Source organism: Canis lupus, chromosome 15 (assembly GCF_003254725.2).
Source record: "Canis lupus dingo isolate Sandy chromosome 15, ASM325472v2, whole genome shotgun sequence".
Classification (NCBI taxonomy): domain Eukaryota; kingdom Metazoa; phylum Chordata; class Mammalia; order Carnivora; family Canidae; genus Canis; species Canis lupus.
This window is the reverse complement of record NC_064257.1, coordinates 5,037,293-5,059,402: the sequence shown is the minus strand read 5'-3', so window position 1 is coordinate 5,059,402 and position 22,110 is coordinate 5,037,293. Positions and strand designations below refer to the sequence as shown.

Below are 22,110 nucleotides of genomic sequence, written 5' to 3'. Positions count from 1 at the left end.
CAGACCCAGTCCTGGGGCTACTGGTCCCCTCGCCACCTCTGTGCTCCTACTTCTCCCCTCTCCTGCCCCTCCCTTCCTTTCCTCCTCACCTTCCCTCTCCCTGTCTCTCCTTCTTTCTCCCTCTCCCTCTCTCTCTCTCTCCCTCTCAATCATCCAAAAATCCCTGAACTCCTCGGCTCCTACCCCAGTCCCAGTCCATAAAACCAGGTGACATCCATAGTCCTATTTGAAATGTGATCGTTGCAAAACCAAATATTCACCATCTCAGCTGGCCTTCCTGCACTTAGAGGTCTTCCTCGAGGCCTCTTGCTAGCAAAAAGGGTGCTGTTTGCCTTCCTATGTAGAGGAATAAATTTTAAAAAATCTTAAAAAAAATTTTTTAATAAATAAAAATATAAAAAGTAAAGACTTTCTCCTACAGATGATCCATTACAATATCTTAGGACTGATTATTACTATAGAAAGAGTGCTTTTTTTCTTATTTTAATGATCTTGTGATTGGCATCTTTCTAAACCCTTTTATGGGCCATAATTAATTATTTTGAGTTAATTTTTTATTAGGTTTTCCAGTGATACAATTGCGTCTTCGGCAAATGATGATCATTTTCCCGCAGTTAAGTTTGTAATCGTATTTTCTGTCTTCTCACACCGGCTGTAATACGTGTGCTTCGCTATGATTAAATGTGTTGAGCTATTTTGCATACAGCTATTGAGAGAAATTTATTGGCGAGCAAGGAGGGTGGGGACTAAGTCAAAAAAATAAAATAAATAAAAAATAACAGAAAGGAGCATAGTAAACTGTGTGGGGAGATGGGACGAGGCCTGGACCGGTATGTCTGCCAGGAAAGAGCCATGGGGAAGAGAAAGTTTAGATGATAAATCAGCAACTAGGGCAGAAACCGAACACAACTGTAGGTCTGCACACCCGAAGCCCACCTGAGGGACCAGGTGCAGTGGGCACCCATCACCCATTCCACTTTCCTAGGTACCACAGTGATTATTTTAGGAAAGGGCGCGTGATGGGGCACCTGGGGGGCTCAGCAGTTGAGCGTCTGCCTCCAGCTCAGGACAGGTCCTGAGATCGAGTCCCGTGTCGGGCTCCCTGCATGGAGCCTGCTTCTCTCTCTGTCTGTGTCTCTGCCTCTCTCTCTTTGTCTCTCATGAATAAATAAATAAAATCTTTTAAAAAAAAAGTAGAGGGGGCTCTTGATCCAGACTCCCACCAAACAGGCCCTCATCCTCCTCGCCACATGACTCAAGTTGGTCCAATCAGAAGCAAAGCTCAGGAATTCTGTTGGATAGTTGGCCAAAGGGCAGCCTCTCTCCCTCTCTCTCTCTCCCGGAATTTGAAGGAAAAGGCCTAGAAGCCACTGGCGCCCAACACAGAGAAGCTGACCTGCGCACCAGGTATAACTCACTTTGGATCAGACCTGTCGAGGCTCAGGCTCACCTTTGCACTTTCGGAATCCGTAACCTCTGCCTTCCTCATTTTTTTTTTTTTTTAAAGATTGTATTTATTGGGCAGCCCGGGTGGCCCAGTGGTTTAGCGCTGCCTACGGCCCAGGATATGATCCTGGAGACCCGGGATCAAGTCCCACGTCGGGCTCCCTGCATGGAGCCTGCTTCTCCCTCTGCCTGTGTCTCTGCCTCTCTCTCTCTCTCTCATGAATAAATAAATAAAACCTTAAAAAAAAAGATTTTATATATTTATTTGGCAGAGAGCGAGCGAGTGAGCACAAGCAGGGGGAGGAGCAGGCAGAGATTGGGGGGGAAGCAGGCAAGGAGCCTGATACGGGGCGCATCCCAGGACCCCAGGGCCCACGCCCTGAGCCGCCCAGCCCCTGAGCCCCCCAGGCACCCCTCTACCTTCCTGCCCTGGTTAAGCCCCTGTGCCCCGGGCCGTTCTGTAATTCGCCGTATAAAGCGTCCCGACCAGTACGCCAGGAAAATGATGATATTTTTAATAGATCCTCTAACTCTCTTGCAGTGTATTCATCTGAGAAAAGGTGTGAGGGCGGAAAAGTAATTAGAATTCTCAGTTTATAAACATCTCTGAAAATGTGAATCCAAGAGAGAAATTAGCAGATATTTTAATTGTCTGCTCCATTTCCACATCCTCACACTTGATGTACCTACTTCCTAAATATATTAGTTAACGTTTCTATAAACACTTTTCTTTTTTTTTCTTTTTTTTTTATAAACACTTTTCCCAGTTGGCATCTTCACACATCTTGACTCACTTGGTTCCTACAACAAACAAGAGACACGGCTGGTAAGAGCCACGCTTCACTTTGTGCAGCCCCACACAGTTTGCAAGGCTCTTGCTCTATTTTGCCACTATTTTGTGTGGCACCAGTACGTCCGGCTCTTTGTCCGGCAAATCCTGAACTCCAGGAACACGGGTGTACTTGTAGGTCGTTCTCTCAGCCCACAGAGGATTGTTGGACGTTTCCGCATATTCACTGGCGTCAGTCAACACTGGTCCCTGCCTCGTTCACCAGGTGAACGAACTCCTATTCATCCCTGAAAGCCCATTTCAGGTAAGGCGCATATCTTTCTCCCCAGAGAGGCGGACAAGGGGATGTGGTCCTCAAAAACTGTTGTCTTTGCCAGATTGGTCGAGGTAAGCCAGCTGGTTGTTGGGATGGAAGGGGGCGGTGGGGCCGACTGCTGGCCAACTGCTGTGTGGTTTGGGGTAAACGTCATCCATCACCAAAGGAAAGATACCAGCCATAAGAACCTGCTTCAGGCTTGGCCAGATTTCCCCTCTTTGTCGTCTGCAGGGAGAAGGGTCAGGGTCAGCCTTGGCCTCGGACCATTTTTTTTTTTTGGTTTCATGCTCCTGCCCTCAGGCCAACCCAGCCAGTGTTGGGTCTTTAAACAGGCCTCAAAGAGACTTACAGATAAACCTCAGACAGGTTCTCAAATTGGTGTCAAAGAGACCCTCACCTGGATCCTCAGATAGACCTTGGACCCTTCAACAGGCCTGGATCCGAGAGCAGACCTCCCTCTGACCTCGACTCCCTCTAACGCACCCTCCCCAAGAGCCAGAACCTGGCACCCGCCATCCACACTCCTGCTGGAGGTCTGTGCGGCGGCCTGCAGGGCTCCAAGGTGCTTTTATGGGTCCAAGGGTCTGGTTGGGGACAACTCAGGTTCCTGGCGGCTTGCAGCTCGATTTCCTGACTCAGAGCAGGTGGGGCGGTTGGCCTCCCCCCGTCTTAGTGCTGTTCTGGGGACTCTAGTAACCAGAGTGGTCTCCCCATAGAGTCAGGGGGCAGAGGGCAGAAAAGGTGGGGAGAAAGCTGCCCCAGTGGGGTTCAGAAAGAGTCAGCAGGGGGCAGGAGGGCAGTGAGGGGATCAGAAGCGGCAGCCCAGGCCCTTTCTCTGCCCTCGCGCAACAGTCATAGGTCCTGGGGGGCTCAGCCTGGACGAAAGCCGCCGTTAACCCAGCTCACGTTTCCCTGCCCTCCCACCAGGCTCCGGAGTCCCTTTTCCAGAGACCACCTCTGACCAGATCGATCTGCCCGGAACTTCCCAGGATCCCCACTGCCTGGGAGATCAAGTAGAAAGAAGCCCTTCCTCCCGTGCGTCACCATCTGGCCCCCACGGACCCCTCCCAATTCATCATCTTGCACACACACACACCTCCTCCGGGCCAGATTCAGTCACTGCACTTCCCCCCCCACACACCTTTCTCCTGCCTGCACCCCCCACCCCCCCACCCACACCGACCTGGGCCGCCTTTGCCTCTGGTGCCGTTCACTCTACCCTTGTGGGGTTCACGGGGCCGCTCTCTCGTAGGGGCCCCACCAGCCCTGCCCCTCCTTCCTAGGATCTCACGTCGCATCATTGACACCTTTTCTCCCCCCCCAAAAAAAAACCCCAACAAAATGCTGCGCTGGCTGAGAAGTGCGGGGTGACTCAGGCCTGAGTTCCATTGCTAGCATTTGCTCCCATGGAGTCATCGCTCAGCCATCGGGGATTTGGGGAGCACCTGGCACATTCCTGACAGTCTGGGACCCGGGGCACAGCCACGATCGAGCTCCGGGCCACCCGCCTTGATGGGTGGGACTCGTACCATCCCTGAAGAGGACAATCGGGTGAAATCTGGCCCTTGCCGAAGCCTTAGGGAGTCAGGCTGCCTCTCCAAATTCTGGTGTCCCGGGAATCCGAAGGGGCCAGCCCCCCTCTCCCCCATGAGCTCAGAGCACCCCGTGAGCTCACCCCCACAGCTACCTGCCTTGGAGCGGGTCCGAGGCCCCGGGGTGCTGGGTGCTGGGTGCCGGGTGCCCCCCCCATCCCGGCCCCGCACCAACAGCTCCCTGCACACTGCGCTGCTGATGTTTAATTTTGCTGAACACCGAGTCCCAACCCCGTGTTAATTGGTTTTACTCCAGCCTTTTGTGCCTCCCATTAAACGAGGAAATGCCACCCATAAAATTTTAATTTTAAAAGCCAACTTGTTTGTTTTATATTGAAATTCCCCGGGCAGCTCCAGCAGAGGGAAACAGACACATTTTCGTTTCATTAAAGCAACTTGAGTGAGGATAAAAAAGAAGCTGAAAAATTAGATTTAAAAAACGGAGAGCGAGAAGCGTTTAAAGACAATGAAGGAAAATGAGCTGCCGCGGAGGGCGGCGAGGGGGTCCTGGGCCCACCTCCACCGACTGCTCTCCTGCGGGGACACCACGGGCGCCTGGACTCCCCGCTCCCTGAAAATCAGCCACCACCCGGAGGGACTCAGCAACCCCCCGCACCCCGGGGCCAGCAGCATCCTCTTCCTTGAGGACAAAGTGCACCATGGCTAAGCCGACTGTGAGGCCTTGACTCACTTACCAGCTGTGTAACCAAGAGCAGTGACCTCAGTGTTCTCACCTGCAGAATGGGAATAATACTGTTACTTGGTTTATAGGGTTCTTGTGGAGCTGAAGCAGGTCCATACCTTGCAAACACTTAAAACAGAACCCAGTATATGGCAAGTGCTTAATAAATGTCAGCTTTTGTTATTCTCGTCCTGCTGCTCCCCTTCCACGCCACGCTCCTAACACGTTTCCCTCTGCTGAGCACACCTGCCTGCCCGCCCCCTCGTCTACACATGCCCTCACTGCGCAGAGTTGTCCCTTTAATGATGTTCCTGAGCTAAAGACAACTAAGAAAGATCAGCGGGGGCGGGGGGAGGTCTGAGCAGAGGCTCGGGGAGCCCCCATTCCATGATCCAATTCTTGCAGCCCAAACTAACTCATTAAAATTATATTATAATCCTTTCAAGGAACGCCAGTCTCCCTGGGTTCAGATCCCAGCTCCAATGACCAGCTGCGTGTTCTTGAGGCATTGGGCCTCAGTCTCTCCATCAGTACAATGGGAACAAAACCTGAATCAGCCCCACATTGTCAGGAAGGACCCAATAAAACGAGCTCCGCGGAGTGTCCAGCACAGCCAGGCGCCCAGTGAATAGCTGCTGTTCTGCATCCGGTCTAGGGGGCTGAGGCTGTGGGGGTGGAGAAGGAGGGGGGGCAGGCGGTTCCAGGATAGGGGTGACCTTACTTCCCATTTCTTAGCTGTTGCCGCAGGGTAATTATTACCGGCACTCCATTTCATTCTCAAAAGCGCCCTAATCTGGATGAGTCATGATCTGGTCCTCGTATTTCAAATCCCCCACCTCTGCGAGGGGCCTCAGAGCTCGCCCTGGGGTGCCAGGAAAGGGTCCTGACCCTCTGCCTGACTACCGGGTCCTAACCCTCGGCCCTAACCTCACTCCTGGCTCACACAGGAAGGGAGAAGCCCAGGGAAAGACCCAGGGCACGGGGAAGACGCTGGGGTTGGGGTCTGTTGGGAGCCCTGGCCTTTCCTCCGCCTGCCCAAGGGCCAGTTAGGCACCTCTGACCCTAACTTCCTCTTCTGTCCTAGCGGGGCGGGGGGAGGGGTAGGTTAATAAACCAAATCTCATCAATTGTTGCCAAGATCAAACCAAATCAGCACACTGATGTGAAAGTTTCCTGAGTGTTGCTCCCAGGCTGTGACAGCTGCTCCAGCCAGCAGAGTCCCAGGCTCTGTCCCGCGAGGTAGGCAGAGATGGGGACGCCAGGGGTGGCCCGCCCCACACCTCAGCACCCGGCAAGCCTGGGATTCACGGCCAGTGTCCTGCAGACCCTGACCCTGCACCCGACTCATCCTGCAACAGCTTCAAGGGCTGCTTCTCAGAACAGCTTCAAGAGGACACCTGAGTGGCTGCAGAACGGCATCCACTTCTCCTGGGCAGATTTCTTTTCCAGTGACCCCAAAGGGTACACCGAGGAAGCCCTAGGACTTAGTGACAGTTCTGAGAGAGTGGGACCAAGTGCATGGGTTCCTGGTGGACCTGCAGGCTCCCTCTCTGTCCCCCTCCTCCTCTCTCCGTCTCTCCCTCTCTCTCCTGCTCCCTCCCTCTCCCTCTCCCTCTCCATCTCCCTCTCCCTCCTCTCTCTTTTCAACCAGAGCATTTCTTTTTGTTTTGTTTTTTTTTAAGATTTTATTCACTCATTCATGAGACACACACAGAGAGAGGCAGAGACACAGGCAGAGGGAGAGCAGGCTCCACGCAGGGAGCCCGACAGGGGACTCGATCCCGGGACTCTGGGATCACGTCCTGAGCCCAAAGGCACACGCTCAACCGCTGAGCCACCCAGGCATCCCGAGCATCTCTATTTTATATAATCCAAGATATTGCACAGAAGTTTCCACTGTTAGAATATTCTTTTCAAAAGCACTGCTCTGTTCCTCCTCTTTCCCTTCCTCCCTTCCTTCCTTCCGTCCTTCCTTCCTTCCTTCCTTCCCTCCCCCCCTCCCTCCCTCCCCGTCTCTCCTAAGGTCCTCAGGTGCAGCAGAGCAAGAGATACGTCTGCTTGGGAAGGGGTGCAGCAAGGACCAGGGCAGGGTGCCAGAGCCAGGTGAGGATGGGCCCAGCACAGGTGTCAGAGCCCCAACAGGGTGAGGAGAGCATCTGTCACCAAGAGGCAGCCTGGCCTGCAGTGTTGGGGTACAAATGGGCTGAGGGGCAGCCTGGTGCAGGTGTCAGAGGCCCGCTGGGGTAAGTGGGGCAGCCACGCTGGGGAGAGGGGCCCAGGGTGGGAAATCAGAGGCTGAGCTGGACGAGGAGGGGTCCCTAGGTGGGCCAGCCCAGACTGAGGGGCTGAATGTGCAGAAGGGCCGCCCCACCTAGGGGGGTCAGAGCCGGAGGGCTCAGGGATGCAGAGGGAGCGGGACTGTCTGGGGCCTTCATCAGTCAAGCACGGGGCTTGCCTCCTTCTCTGCCCGCCCAACCCTTCCTAAAGCCAGAGAAGCCCCGGGACGCCTTCCCAAGTCAACTGAAGTCACCAAGCATCCCCGGAGCACCGGGCAGTATGCCAGGTGCCGGGGAGAGAGCCAGGTTAGGGCTTAAGTCGGGCACGGGGCACAGACACAGGGGCCGCCGTCCAGAATGGGAGCGCTGGGCGCATGGAGCGGGCCGGGGTGACCTCCCGGGAGGGACGGGGAGCCGGCCAGACAGGAGGCCAGCTGAGGGGCGCAGGGTGAGCCGGCAGTGAGTCTGGACCGGGCCCGGGTTTCCCACCCGCCCGCCCTCGCAGGCCCAGTTCATCCCATCCCCAAAGGTCACAGCTGCCGAGCGCCTCACGGAAGGCCTGTCAGTCCTGGGACCCTGAGGACTACAGCCCAGGTCCAGGTTCTCGGGATGGACCTGGAGCTTCTGGGCCATCTCCCCGCCTTCGTCCAGACTTGCCCTGGGGGTCCCCTGCAAGGGAAGGTCCCAGCTCGGCTGTCTTCTCTGAGGTCCCGCATCCCTCCTAATTGAGAAGTCCTGCTGGGGCGCCTGCCTTCAGCTCAGGTCAGGATCCCGGTGTCCTGGGATGGAGCCCGCTTCTGGCTCCCTACTCAGTGGGGGGAGGTCTGTTTCTCCCCCACCCCCACAATGCTCCCCCTGCTTGTGCTCTCTCCCTCTCTCAAATAAATAAATAAAATCTTTAAAAATAATAATAATAATAAATTGGGAAGCGCTGCCTGGTGTGGTGTTCTGTGTCGTGCAGACCGGCCGCTTACTGAAGGGCCTTTGCGGGATCAGCACCTGCCCCTGGAGGCCCGCGGAGAGGCCCCCCCCCGCAGTCAGTGAGCCGGGGCTTGTGCCAGAAGCATCCTTCGGGCCGAGGCTCCCTGGGCATCCTCATTTGTGTCCCCTCAGCTCCATCCTTCCCTGGAGGCCGCTCTGGACCCCTCGGCCGGCACCCTGACTCCGCCCAGGCGGCCCCCTCCGTTAGGGCCTGCAGGTCGTCGGGCCGCGCAGGAGAACACCTGCTGGGACTCCGTGTGCCCCGCCTCCCGCGGGCGGAGGGCGGGCAGCTGCCGCGGGGCGGGGGGGGGGGGGGGGGGGGGAGGAGGGGTTGGTCGGGGTCGCGGGGTTCAGAGCCGAAGCTCGGCGTCCCGGGCGCGCGGCCGCCCCGCGGCCACCGGGAGGGGGCGCCCCAGGCCAGCCCACGGCCCGCTCGGCGGAGAGGGCGACCCAGGCGCGTCCCCAGGAGCAGCGCGCGGGGGGGGCCTGGGAGCGCTGGGGGGGGCGAGGGGCAGCTGCGGGGACAGCCGGGTCACCGGGGGCGCGGGGAGGGGGCGGCCCGGGCGCGTCCCCGGGAGCAGCGGGGGGGGGCCTGGGAGCGCTGGGGGGGGCACGAGGGGCAGCTGCGGGGGCAGCCGGGTCACCGGGGGCGCGGGGAGGGGGCGGCCCGGCCGCGTACCCGAAGCAGCGGGGGGGGAGGGGTGGGCCTGGGAGCGCTGCGGGGGGCACGGGGGTCAGCTGCGGGGGCAGCCGGGTCCCCAGGGGGGCGGGGAGGGGGCGACCCAGGCGCGTCCCTGGGAGCAGCGCGCGGAGGGGGCCTGGGAGCGCTGGGGGTTGGCGAGGGTCAGCTGCGGGGGCAGCCGGGTCACCGGGAGCGCGGGGAGGGGGCGACCCAGGCGCGTCCCTGGGAGCAGCGCGCGGAGGGGGCCTGGGAGCGCTGTGGGGGGGCGAGGGTCAGCTCCGGGGGCAGCCGGGTCCCCAGGGGCGCGGGGAGGAGGCGAACCGGGCGCGTCCCCGGGAGCAGCGGGGTGGGGCGCCTGGGAGTGCTGGGGGGGGGCGAGGGTCAGCTGCGGGGGCAGCCGGGTCACTGGGGGCGCGGGGAGGGGGCGGCCCGGCCGCGTCCCCGGAGCAGCGGGGGGTGAGGGGTGGGCCTGGGAGCGCTGCGGGGGGCACGGGGGTCAGCTGCGGGGGCAGCCGGGTCCCCAGGGGGGCGGGGAGGGGGCGACCCAGGCGCGTCCCTGGGAGCAGCGCGCGGAGGGGGCCTGGGAGCGCTGTGGGGGGGGCGAGGGTCAGCTCCGGGGACAGCCGGGTCCCCAGGGGGGCGGGGAGGGGGCGACCCGGGCGCGTCCCCGGGAGCAGCAGCGGGGGGCCTGGGAGCGCTGGGGGTTGGCGAGGGTCAGCTGCGGGGGCAGCCGGGTCACCGGGAGCGCGGGGAGGGGGCGACCCAGGCGCGTCCCTGGGAGCAGCGCGCGGAGGGGGCCTGGGAGCGCTGTGGGGGGGCGAGGGTCAGCTCCTGGGGCAGCCGGGTCCCCAGGGGCGCGGGGAGGGGGCGAACCGGGCGCGTCCCCGGGAGCAGCGGGGTGGGGCGCCTGGGAGTGCTGGGGGGGGGCGAGGGTCAGCTGCGGGGGCAGCCGGGTCACTGGGGGCGCGGGGAGGGGGCGGCCCGGCCGCGTCCCCGGAGCAGCGGGGGGTGAGGGGTGGGCCTGGTAGCGCTGGGGGTGGGCACGGGGGTCAGCTGCGGGGGCAGCCGGGTCCCCAGGGGGGCGGGGAGGGGGCGGCCCGGCCGCGTCCCCGGGAGCAGCGTGGGGGGGGTCTGGGAGCGCTGCGGAGGGGGACGAGGGTCAGCTGCGGGGGCAGCGGGGGCACCCGGGGGTTGGGGAGGGGACGGGGACGGGGAGGGGGCGACTCAGCCCGCGCGCGCCGGCCCGGGAGAGGGCGTGGCACCGCGTTCCTGCCGAGTCATCCCGGCGAGGACGCGTCATCGGTGAGGTCAGGCCCCCGAGGGGCTCGGTTGCAGCTCGGGGCTCCGGGAGAGGGGACATGGGAGCCCCGCCGCCCGTGGGTGCAGATGCAGCCGCCCGGGGCGCGCTCGGGGCGCAGGTGCCGCGGGCCCGCAGGTGCCTCCTCCCGCGCACACGGCCCTCCTGGCGAGCTCGCGGCGGGTCCGGGACCCAGGGGGGTGGGGGCTCCCAAGCTTCCTGCGGCCTCCCTGCTGGCAGCCCCGCCCCGCCCCCCGCGGGATCCCGGGCCCTCCGGGCTCCTCCTGAAATGCGCCAGGTCCTTGCGCTCCGCTCCGCGCGGTGGGCGCTCAGGCCTTTAGGAGAAACCTCCCTCCTTGAGGATGGACCTATTCAAACCCAGGTAGTGTCCCCGCAGCACAAAAAGTGTCCCCCGGGGATCCCTGGGTGACCCCGCGGTTTGGCACCTGCCTTAGGCCTGGGGCGTGACCCTGGGATCCCGGGATCGAATCCTGCGTCCAGCTCCCTGCATGGAGCCTGCTTCTCCCTCTGCCTGTGTCTCTGCCTCTCTCTCTCTCATGAATAAATAAATGTAAATCTTAAAAAAAAAAAAAAAAAAAGCTCTCTCCCAATTAGGAAGAAGTAGGTTCTCCGTTGAAGGAATCACATCTCTTGAGAAGGGCACCTTTTTTTTTTTTCTCCCCTCTCCCAGCCAAGAACCTGCTGCTCTGAATGTTTTTAAAACCGACTGAATGGCCTGTCTCTATTCTGCTTCAGATGCCAGGGCCCCGGGCACAAGGCGGAATGTCACCCGGTGATGGAGTCAATAGATTGAGGATGGCTTCACTAGGAGAATGTCGGATTTTTTTTTTTTTTTTTAAAGCATGGGATTTATTTAGGTCGATTTCTTTTTTTTTTTTTTTTTAGGTCGATTTCTTTTAATTCAAGACATGCATTTGGGCGGGTCAAGGGTCAGGTGAAGTACAGATTGTTAAAGAACCTTCCCCATTGGACACTTTGCCGATTCAAAAATGCTTGATTAACAACTTTCCAGGAAAAAAGGGTGCATTCAATACACATACCGGTTGTAAGACAGCCCCAATTTCAGTAATACTCACTTTTTAAGTAAGTACACCTTAGAATGGGGAAATATGGATTGCATATTTGTTGACTGCAAAATGCATCTACAGAGCCAAGGAGGATTTTCATCGATTTCTATATTGTGATCAATTAATAAATATTTATTAATGCTTAAAAGGGAGCTGTTTGAGAAACTTTTGAGTGCTCACCAAGTAGGCATTCGCAGTGACTCAGTCCTTTTTGTCGTGACTGAACACTGCCAGCCCCGGGGGGCAGCTTTGCCTCTGAAACTGTTTTGTTTTTTTTTTTAAGATTTTATTTAGTTATTCATAGAGATGCAGAGAGAGAGAGAGAGGCAGAGACACAGGCAGAGGGAGAAGCAGGCTCCATGCAGAGAGCCTGATGTGGGACTCGATCCAGGGTCTCCAGGATCACGCCCTGGGCTGCAGGCGGCGCTAAACCGCTGCGCCACCGGGGCTGCCCTGAAACTGTTTTTGAATTATTTTTATTACCATAACAAATTCATAGTCGACACCCATGATCCATCATTATTAAAAGACAAAAATTCTTTTTTTTTTTTAATATTTATTTCAGAGAAAGAGAGCAGGGGCAGGGGCAGATGGAGGGAGAGAATGCTCTAGCAGACTCCTCACTGAGCATGGAGCCTCACACGGGGCTCGATCTCTTGATGCTGAGATCATGACCAGAGCCAAACCCAAGAGCCAGCTGCCTAGCTGATTGAGCCACCCAGGCGCCCCCCAAAAATTCTTTAAGAAAAAGGATGGTAAACTACAATCAGGACAACCCTTTTATAAAAAAATAGATTTTATTTATTCATGAGAGACACAGAGAGAGAGGCAGAGACACAGACAGAGGGAGAAGCAGGCCCCACACAGGGATCCCGATTCAGGACTTGATCCCGGGACTCCAGGATCATGCCCTGGGCTGATGTCAGACACTTAACCGCTGAGCCACCCAGGCGTCCCAACCTTTTTTTTTAAGTTTTTTTTTTTATATAAATTCTCTTTTCTTTTCCATGAGTTTCTAATTTTCTTTTTTTTAATATTTATTTATTTATTATTTATTTTTTTAAATATATTTTTAATTTTTTATTTATGATAGTCACACAGAGAGAGAGAGAGAGGGGCAGAGACACAGGCAGAGGGAGAAGCAGGCTCCATGCACTGGGATCCCGATGTGGGATTCAATCCCGGGTCTCCAGGATTGCGCCCTGGGCCAAAGGCAGGCGCCAAACCGCTGCGCCACCCAGGGATCCCTTTATTTATTATTTATGATAGACATAGAGAGAGAGAGAGGCAGAGACACAGGAGGAGGGAGAAGCAGGCTCCATGCCAGGAGCCCAACGCGGGACTCCAGGATCGCGCCCTGGGCCAAAGGCAGGTGCTAATCCGCTGAGCCACCCAGGGATCCCCTTTTTTTAAGATTTTATCTTTAATCTGTACACTCAAGATAGGGCTCGAACCCACAACCCCGAGATCAAGAGTCACACGCCCCATGGACTGAACCAACCTGACACCCCAGTCAGGACAACTTTTTAATGAAAAAGTTGCAAATTCCACATATTGACACACTGTTTACATCTGATGGTGGTTTTCACACATTATTTGATAAATGCTGTTGGGACCACCAAGTATCCACCAAGATGGCTAGATTGGGTCCTTATCTTACATCTATGCCAAAATTATGCTCCAACAAATTTTTTTAAACTATATACATTAAAAAATGAAACCATTGGAGCACCTGGGTGGCTCAGATGGTTAAGCATCTGATTTCAGCTCAGGTCATGACCCCAGGATCCTGGGATCGAGCCCTGCATCGCCCTGCATCATGTTCCCTGCTCAGCAGGGAGTTTCCTTCTCCCTCTCCCTCTGCTCCTGGCCCCCGCTCATGTGTGCTCTCTCCTTCTCTTTCTCTGTCAAATAAGTAAAATCTTAAAAAAAAAAAAAAAAAAAAAAAAAGAAGCCATAAATGTGTCAGGAAAAAAAAAAATAGGAGAATTCATGCTATAATCTTAGAGTGGAGAAGGCCTTCCTAAGTATCACAGGAATCCCCCAAAAGAAAATAATAAAAGAAAATGAAAGAAATAAAAGAAATAACCTGTCCATGTACATTAATTTGGAAGTTTTTTCCCCCTTGGGTAAAGAAAAAAGAAACTCACAAAGTCAAATAACAATCAACTTATAGGAAAAGAAAACATGTAAAATACTCACAAAGCATTCATTTCCCTTATCTTTACAGAGCTCCCCTAAATCAGGGATAAAAGACCACTAATCCAGTATGAAACAGGCAAAGGATGTAAACAATTGTCCACCAAAAAAATGCAAGTCACTGGGTGGCTCAGTCAGTAACCAGCTGGATGACGACTCAGGTCGTGATCTCAAGGGTCATGAGATCGAGCCCCACGTCCAGGCTCCACCATGCTCAGTGTGGGGTCTGCTTGAGATTCTCTCCCTCTGCCCCTCCTGCTCATGCTCTCTCTCTTTCTCTAAAATAAATAAATAAATCATTTTAAAAAATGTAAGCTGGGGGCAGCCCAGGTGGCTCAGCAGTTTAGCGCCTGCCTTCGGCCTGGGGCATGATCCTGGAGACCCGGGACTGAGTCCCATCCACATCGGGCTCCCTGCATGGAGCCTGCTTCTCCCTCTGCCTGTGTCTCTACCTCTCTGTCTCTCTGTTTCTCATGAATAAATAAATAAAATCTAAAAAAAAAAAAAAGTAAGCTGGTCTTCAATGTAAGAAAAAAGAACCCTTTGAGGCTACAATGAGATACCATTTCTGTTGTTTTTTAAAGATTTTAATTTATTTATTCATGAGAGACACACAGAGAAAGGCAGAGACACAGGCAGAGGGAGAAGCAGGCTCCTTGCAGGGAAGCCCAATGTGGGGACTCGTTCCTGGGACCCCGGGATCACGCCCTGAGCCAACAGCAGATGCTCAACCGCTGAGCCACCCACTCAGGCATCCCATGAGTTAGTTACCATTTTTCATCTGCCAGACTGGCTGAGATCACAATGTCTGATGATGACGCACTGTGTTGCCAAAGAAATGTCATCTGGGTCATTTTCATCACCGCTGATGGGAATGTAAGGTACCGTTTGTAGGAAGAGCAATTTAGCAACAAGTGCTCTAAAGGTAAACTCTCAGGTACCTGTGGTTCTGGACTGAGCTGTGTCCCCCTCCCTAAACCTCATATGTTGAAGTCCTCACCCCCAGGACCTCAGAACGTACCTTTCCTTGGAAAGAGGGTCATTCCTGAAGTCACCGGTGAAAGCGGGGTCATACCGGAGTAGGGGAGGCCCCTAATCCAAGAGGACTGATGTCCTTATTAAAGGAGGAAATCTAAAAAAAAATAAAATAAAAAATAAAATAAAATAAAATTAAATTAAATAAATAAATAAATAAATAAATAAATAAATAAATAAATAAAAATAAAGGAGGAAATCTGGCCGCAGACATGTGCCGAGAGAATGCGAACATCAACACGGAGATGGGGTGATGCATCCACAAGCCAAGAAACACTAGAAATTGCCAGCAAACTGCCAGAAGGCCTATTTACCTTCACAGCCCTCGGAGTGAACCAACCCTGCCCACACCTTGATCTTGGACTTCCCGGCCTCCGGAAGTGTGAAATAATCCGTGTCCATTGTTGAACCACCCAGTGTGGGGGGCTTGGTTTAGGCAGCCCTTGCAAACGAAGACACCCTTTGACCCAACAAGACGAATGTAGCGTATCTGTATGCGCTGTGTATGGGCGCAGTTGCAGAGCGCCGAGCACCCCAGAGTATAGGCCGAAGTATTGCTTTGCAACAGCTAAAGATTAGAAAGGCCCCCCCCCCCAAAAAAAAGATTAGAAAGGCCCAAATGTCTAGCAGCCGAAAATGGCCTAAACAAATTAGGATGCACCCTTATGATGTAATTGTTTTCAGCTGGATATTTTTTGGTGACTAACCAGCAATGAGGCAGCATCGCATGTACCGACTGGAATTATGACGATTATTATGAAGCACACAAAGCCAAGTGCGGTCGGTTGTGCAGAAATGAGGGGAGATCCAGCAAAATAGTATATGTGCAAAGATTTGCTTGTAGATGCACAGAATCTGTCTTGAAAGGTGTTTAAGGAACTGCTCACTGCCGTGGTTCCTGGAGAGCTGAACCACTTCAAGGACTGGGGAGGAGGAGAGGCTTTGGTTCTACTACAAACACACCTGTACCTTTTGAACCTTTTACATTGTTTATGTATCACCTGTTCGGGAGAAAGAAAAAAAAAATCTTACGCGGAATGTCGAAATGGCTCTAATACTTCAAAAACCCATACTAAAAAAGCGAAAATATAGCCATTTTAGCTTTTCATCTTTGGGAAATAACAGCTATTTGTCCCTGAAATGGGTTATTTGAGGAGATCCTATCTCCTCTCCTCTCTCTTCTTTTAGAATCAAAGCACAAAATTTGTTTTTAAAATAACTAAATAAATCACAGAAATGAAGCACAGAATGCAAGGATCCTAAACTCACATGTAGTGAAAGCAAAGTCTATTTTTTTTTAATTCACGGCATGTACACTTCAATCTATAATGATCATTTCAGCATACAGTCAGCCCCCAAACCAAGCCTGAAAAATTTGTTTAATTCATTCATCTACAACTCTGACTTGTTCTCCTAAAATTAACTTAAATTCTGTTAAACAATGGGCATTACTTACTAAATAGGAAAGCATCCGAAGTCATCTTTAGAAAATAAGGAATCGTGGGACGCCCGGGTGCTCAGCGGTTGAGCATCTCCTTTCAGCTCAGGGCGTGATTTCGGGGTCCCGGGATTGAGTACCGCATCCAGCTCCCCTTGAGGAGCCTGCTTTTCCTCCCCCTGCCTATGTCTCTGCCTCTCTCTCTGTGTCTCTCATGAATAAATATTTAAAAAGATAAAATAAAACATAAGGAAAAAAACAAATAAATAAAACATAAGGAATCGTAATTGATAGAAACTTTTTAGTACAATCTTTGGGATCAGACAGATGTAAAAGAAAATAAATTTTCTCCATTTATCTTATTTATCTTGCAAGAAATTGAAATTATTATATATTTTTTTCATTTAAAAAAGCGTTTGCAGGCTCATTTATGGCTGTGAAAGCAGTCTGAGTGTTCAAGCTTGTTGGGAAATGAAACCTAGGCTCACTGTGTATGGTCATGCAAGCGGTGTGTGGACTGCACACCTCCAGGGGGTGCCATTCAGACCGTACTCCGCAGTAGGCAGTGCCCCACCTGTGCAGCTGTGCATATCCATCCCACGACTACTGATAGTGTCAGGAGTCATGGAGGGCTTTTGGGTAGGGGAGGGGAGGTGTCAAAGCTGGGGCCACAAGGATTGTGAGGCCAGATTCTCACACACACAGTTCCCCACCTCTCTGGGTTGGCCTCCCTTGTGGGGGCTCTGGCCTGAGCTCTCTCTGAGCCTCCCAGCTTTGGTTTTCCTGAGGCTGGGGGGACGGACCATCCGCCAGGGCCTACCATCCCTTCCCTGGCCTGACCAGCCCAAGGCCCTCAGTCATTGCTTGGGAGCTGAGCAGAGAGGCCACAGGAGGGGACCCCGCCATGCGCCTACCCTCTACTCAGAGAAAAACAAGGAGGCAAGAGGGGAGAAAAAACAGGTAGTGATGATTTCACAGGGAATTAGGGGAAATTCAAGCATTCCAATAATCACGAAACATCAAGAATTAGTGGACTGGGAGCCAGAGGCCCTACTGAGCAGCTATAAATCCCCAAGCAAAAATAAAAAATTAATAATAATAATAATAATAAAAATTTAAAAACCCAAGCAAATCTGGTGACCTCTGTGGGCCTCACTACGTGCCAAATAGCAGACCTTGAACTAGCTCGGCCGTTTGCTGGTCTTTTCACCACTAAGAGACTGCCCTAGTAATTTCTAAACAGTCCCACAGAACTCAGGTTTTGTACAATTTTATCCTCAAAGCTGTATTTTATGCAATTATCACATCCTTAATAGTCATTAATTGCTGTTCACCATTATCAAGGATATTCTTGCTTGTGAGAGACAAAATTGATGTGCTTGCCGAGCCAAAAGGCTTAGAGTTAGGGATAGCTTCAGGCAAGGCTCAATCTGGCTGCGGTAACCAAGGACCTATGTTCCTTCAGTCTCTTGGCTCTGCCTCCCGTGATGTGTCACAAGGTGGCTTCCAGAAGCTCCTGGCACTACTTGCTTTACTCATCTGCGATTGGCAAAAGCCAGAGAGTTGCTCCCCAGTTAGCTGGAAATAAAAACCCGGCACCGGGACTCATCAACCCCGATTGGCCTGCGTGGGGTCATGTGCCTTGCCCTGGCCAATTACTAGAGCCTGGAGAATGAGATACGCTGACTTGCTCAAGCCAGTTAGGCCCTGCCTTGGAATGGGGTCAGTTCTGGCCAGATCACATGGCTGGGAAATTCCCAGTACTGTTAGGAGGGGAATCGGGCAGGGGCGCCGTGGGGACCACCAGCTGGCTTCCTGCCGCGTGTTCATCAGCCAGCGAGCCCGCAGACAGCCCATCACTGCTGACCGGCTTGGGAGCTCCACTCTAGTGACCTCTGGGATCTTGTGAGTCGGTCCAGATGACACCCCCGTGCGTGGGCGGGCACGCTAACCATGTGAGCTGACGTCAGCTCGGCTAGCAGCAAGATCCTGACCCTGTGGTTAGACCTGGCCTAGATGCGAGCTCATCTAAGTCCACCTCCCAGTTCTCCACTCCCAGCTGAACCTTCACAGGGGGCTCAGGGGGAGACCCCCGGGGGAGGGGGGCTCGAGCTCTCGTGTTCCCAGGCCCACGGCGGCCCTCTCAGGACGCCAGGGGCCACCTAGGAGCCACACTTGGCAAAGAAGGTACAACACAGATGCCCACCGCAAAACATCCCTAGAGCCCCTCAGGCTCGCTCACATATCGGGTCACCGTGTACTTACTGACATCTGTGCCCAGTCCGGTCCTGGGGGGCCATAGTCAGGTGGGGGGACAGTGGGGTCCCAGATCATCACGGTTCAGGATGGGAACACAGTGTAGGAGGCACAAGGACCCAGGTACAAGGCCAGGCCCCTCCTCCTCCCAGGGTCCATGCACCCCAGCACACTGGCTCTGCAGCAAGGCCACCTTGGCCCAACCCCTCACTCCCCAGTTCCCAGGGAAGCCCAGGGACCTCTCTGGCAGCTCCAAGGATATCCCCATGGTTGTGTTCCCCAGCATAGATTAGGGAACAAACATACAACCCCAAATTGAGGACCCGACCTCAGTGCACACCATTAAGGCTTCACAGAACTCCCCTTGGGTGCGGTAGCTCTGGAGCTGGGGCCTGCAGACTCACCCTTCCGCCTCCCTTCAGCCCCCACAGGTGGGCCTCACCAGGTAAGGGAGGGGTGGGGCCAAGGGGAAAACAGCTGCCACACCCACCCCCTGTGACAGACACCTGCGATGCGACCATTCGTTCGTTCGGGTTAGGCACTGACCCGATCTAGTCCCCAAGTGAGTCACCAGGACTTCCGAGCACTTGCGTGGGTTTGAACCTCAGGTCTGCAGCAAACGGGGCCATGGGATGCCTGGGATGGAGAAAGCCCGGCCAGTCCCATGCTCAGCTGTGCCCAAATTAACTCGCTGCGTGGCCAGGGGCAAGTCCCTGTCCCTGGCAGTCTCCCCATCTACACAGCAAAGGTTCCCGGCTAGTAGAGTCTCTGGGGCTTTCCAGCTCTAACCACGCAGAATGTGAGCAGAATTCAAAGTTCAGAAAAGAGGGAGCTGGGGTAGCGGAGTTTGGGGGGGCAGGGAGGACTGGCCAGGGAAAAGAGGAGGCAGGCAGGAGGGCCATCTGGCCAGGGCCCCATAAACAGAAAGTCCCCAAGTGTAGACTTTGGACACTTATCTCCCAATGGAAACACACTCGGTCACAGCACGTATACACACAGAGCCGTGGAAACGGACGACGGCGTCGGCCCCTTGCCAAAACACACGGCCCTCAAGGCCCATGAAGGTCTAGATAGATAGGTGTGTTTTTTTTCATCACCTTTTCACTTTGGGAATTGATGTTAGATTTACAGAAGAGTCGCAAAGAGTGTGCCGAGGTCCCATACAGCCCTCACCCGGGCTCGGGTTCCCTAATGTTACCATCTTCATCTCACACATCTTCATCTTGGCCCCACGTGTGACAGCTAAAATGACACGGCCCCGATGCGAGCCTGTCACTGAAGTCCAGCTCTGCTGCGGACTTAGCACTCTCCCTAATCCAGGAACCCACCCAGGGAACCATGTCGCATCCACTTGGCTGGTTTCTCCAGAGTCCCCTGGGGGCTGTGACTGTGTCTGTCTTTCCAGGCTTTTTTATTATTTATTTATTTATTTATTTTTATGATTTTTTTTTTTTTTTGAGAGAGAGAGAGAGCAAGCAGGGGGAGAGGGACAGGGAGAGAGAGAACCTCTAGCAGACCCCCTACCACCGACGAGGAGCGTGGAGCCCGACGAGGGGCTCGATCTCACAACCCTGGATTGTGACCTGAGCTGAAATCAAGAGCCGGACGCTTAACCACCAGCCAGGTGTCCCCCCAGCCGTGCTTTTTAGAATCCTTTCTGTTCTGAGGCGTCCCGGGCAAGGGTTTTGTAAAAGGTCCTTGGGTTGGCATCCGCCAGAGGCGTCCTCTAGGGTCGTGAGTTTGGGGGAAGAAAATCACAGAAGGGACGAGCGCCTCTCATCAGGCAACCCCGGGAAGCACGCGATCCACTCCGCTCACTCCAGGCGATGTCAACCTTAGAGACTTGGTCAATGTGGTGTCTACGAGGATTCTCCACCGCAAGGTTTCTATTTTCCCGTCTCCTGCTCTATGGCTCAGAAGCAAGGGGGGCGCCTGGGTGGCTCAGGCCGTTAAGCAGCTGCCTTCGGCTCAGGGTGTGATCCCAGGGTCCTGGGATCGAGTTCCGCATCGGGCTCCCTGCTCCTCGAGGAGCCTGCTTCTCCCTCTCCCGTTCACCCTGCTTGTGCTCTCTCTCTCAAATAAATAAATATTAAAAAAAAAAAAAGTCTAGTGCGCAGTCAAGGGAAGGGGAAGTGGGTGGGTTAATCAAGCTCCGTCTCCTGGACAATCGACATAGATTATTTTGAATTCTTCGGTAAGGAAGATTTAGTTCTTCCTTCCCGGTGAGCTATTCAATATTTATTTCTACCAGTGTGGACTCATGGATATGTATTTTATGCTTCGGGTTATCATCTAATATTCTGTTATTTCTTTTATGGCTCTAATTGTGGCTGCTTTGGCCACTGGAGTGATTTAGCTCCTGGGTCCCTTTGACACACCCCATCCTTTTGTGTTTTGAGCACTTGCCAACTCTGGGCCCACCAGATGCTCCAGGCTCACCCTTTTCTGGCCCCAGCCCCACAATCAGCCATTATTCCAAGGAAACAATATCTTCTTTAAAACCGATCCTGCTGGGGATCTCTGGGTGGCTCAGCGGTTTAGCGCCTGCCTTTGGTCCAGGGCGTGTGTGGTCCTGGGATCTGGAATCGAGTCCCACGTCAGACTCCCTGCATGGAGCCTGCTTCTCCCTCTGCCCGTGTCTCTGCCTCTCTCTCTCTCTCTATGTCTATTATGAATAAATAAATAAAATCCTAAAAAAGAAAAAAGATCCTGCTGATATATCGTGTACTGTAGTCCCACTGCATCTGAGCACATGATGAAAAAAGTTACTTCGTTCCACTACTGTTTATTTATTTATTTTTTTCCACTGCTGTTTAAAGCATACCTCAATCCTTTTGTAGCTCTACTGTGATGTCTTCTTAAAATATACTAGGAGATGAGGTGCCGGACTGGCTCCGTCAGAGAAGCATGTGACTCTTGATCCTTGGGTTGTGAGTTCCAGTCCCATGTAGAGATTACGTACATTTTTTTAAATTAAAAAATAACTTTAAAAAAATATATGAGAAAAAAAAATAAAAAAATATATGAGGAACATCAAAAAAACAGGGGAGGGACCTGATTTTTTTCTCTGCTTCTGTAAGTCCTGGATGAATTTAACCTCTGTGCCAAGGCCTTGAGGGCAGCCTGCCCACCCTTCCTAAACAGGTAACACCCTCCCCCCATGAGCTGCCCAATGGAACCATCAAAAGCCAAGGTAATTCCTAGCACCTTTCTCTCTCCGGGTCCCCCATCCCTCGCCCAGGGGGTGGGCCAGTCTGGGACCCCTGAAGACCTCACCCAGGCCGGCCAGATGCAGGCAGGTGGCAAGAAAGCAGGCAGGTTCCGGGAAGGAAGCTGGCAAGCCCAGCCTCCAAGATGCAGGCGTGGGCTGGGCATCATCACATCCAGAATGCTCCCGGGAATCAGGGCCAAGGTTTGCAAAATCCAGCTGTAAGTGGAGCAGGGGTTCCCCGGATTCTGGATTCTGCAGAAGAGTCAGCTTCTCAGGAAAGAGCCGCCTTCCTGAGCCGGAAGAGAGTGAGACTCTGGCTCGCGCGGCTAGCTTTGGGAGGGGACGGAGCTTCGTGACTCATCACCCGGTCGTGCCGGCTACAATTGGCGCAGCGCCGGACCTCCCGGAGGAGGTCCCCTGCGGGCGATCACAATCCAGAACGTAGGGACACGGGCCGGGCGCGGTGGGAGCAGAGGAGCACTGGAAGAGTCTCGGCGGGCCTCCCGGAGGAGGTGACATCATCAAAAAAGATGAATGGAACCGGGCAGGCAGCCGTCGGGGGCGGGGAGGAGAGGAGGGCACTCCCAGCCAAGGACGAGGCACATGCAGAGCGCTGGCCCGAGGCCTGCGGCCCAGCGAGCAGTCCCCAAATGTGAGGCATTCTTGCTGGGGTTGACGTATCATCATTACGGTGATCAACCTGGCCTTGTTTCTCAATATTTTTACTATCTTAAAAGTAGTTATGAGGCCGAGTAAACACCTAATGTCACTGAGCTTAATGTTAAAAGGGTTCCCGTGAAGATGGGGGCACAGCAGACAGG

The 22,110-nt window shown here is 54.1% G+C and overlaps 1 long non-coding RNA gene across 1 annotated transcript; it reads right to left on the bottom strand.

Moving 5' to 3' along the window:
- Window positions 1-1,910: 1,910 nt before the first annotated feature.
- LOC118350836 (uncharacterized) lies at window positions 1,911-22,070 on the bottom strand. Its single transcript, XR_007402432.1, has 5 exons — window positions 21,355-22,070; window positions 20,903-21,062; window positions 14,371-14,481; window positions 4,840-4,878; window positions 1,911-2,247 (listed from the first exon to the last, which is right to left on the bottom strand). It is a non-coding gene; the product is annotated as an uncharacterized LOC118350836 (long non-coding RNA).
- Window positions 22,071-22,110: the final 40 nt, after the last annotated feature.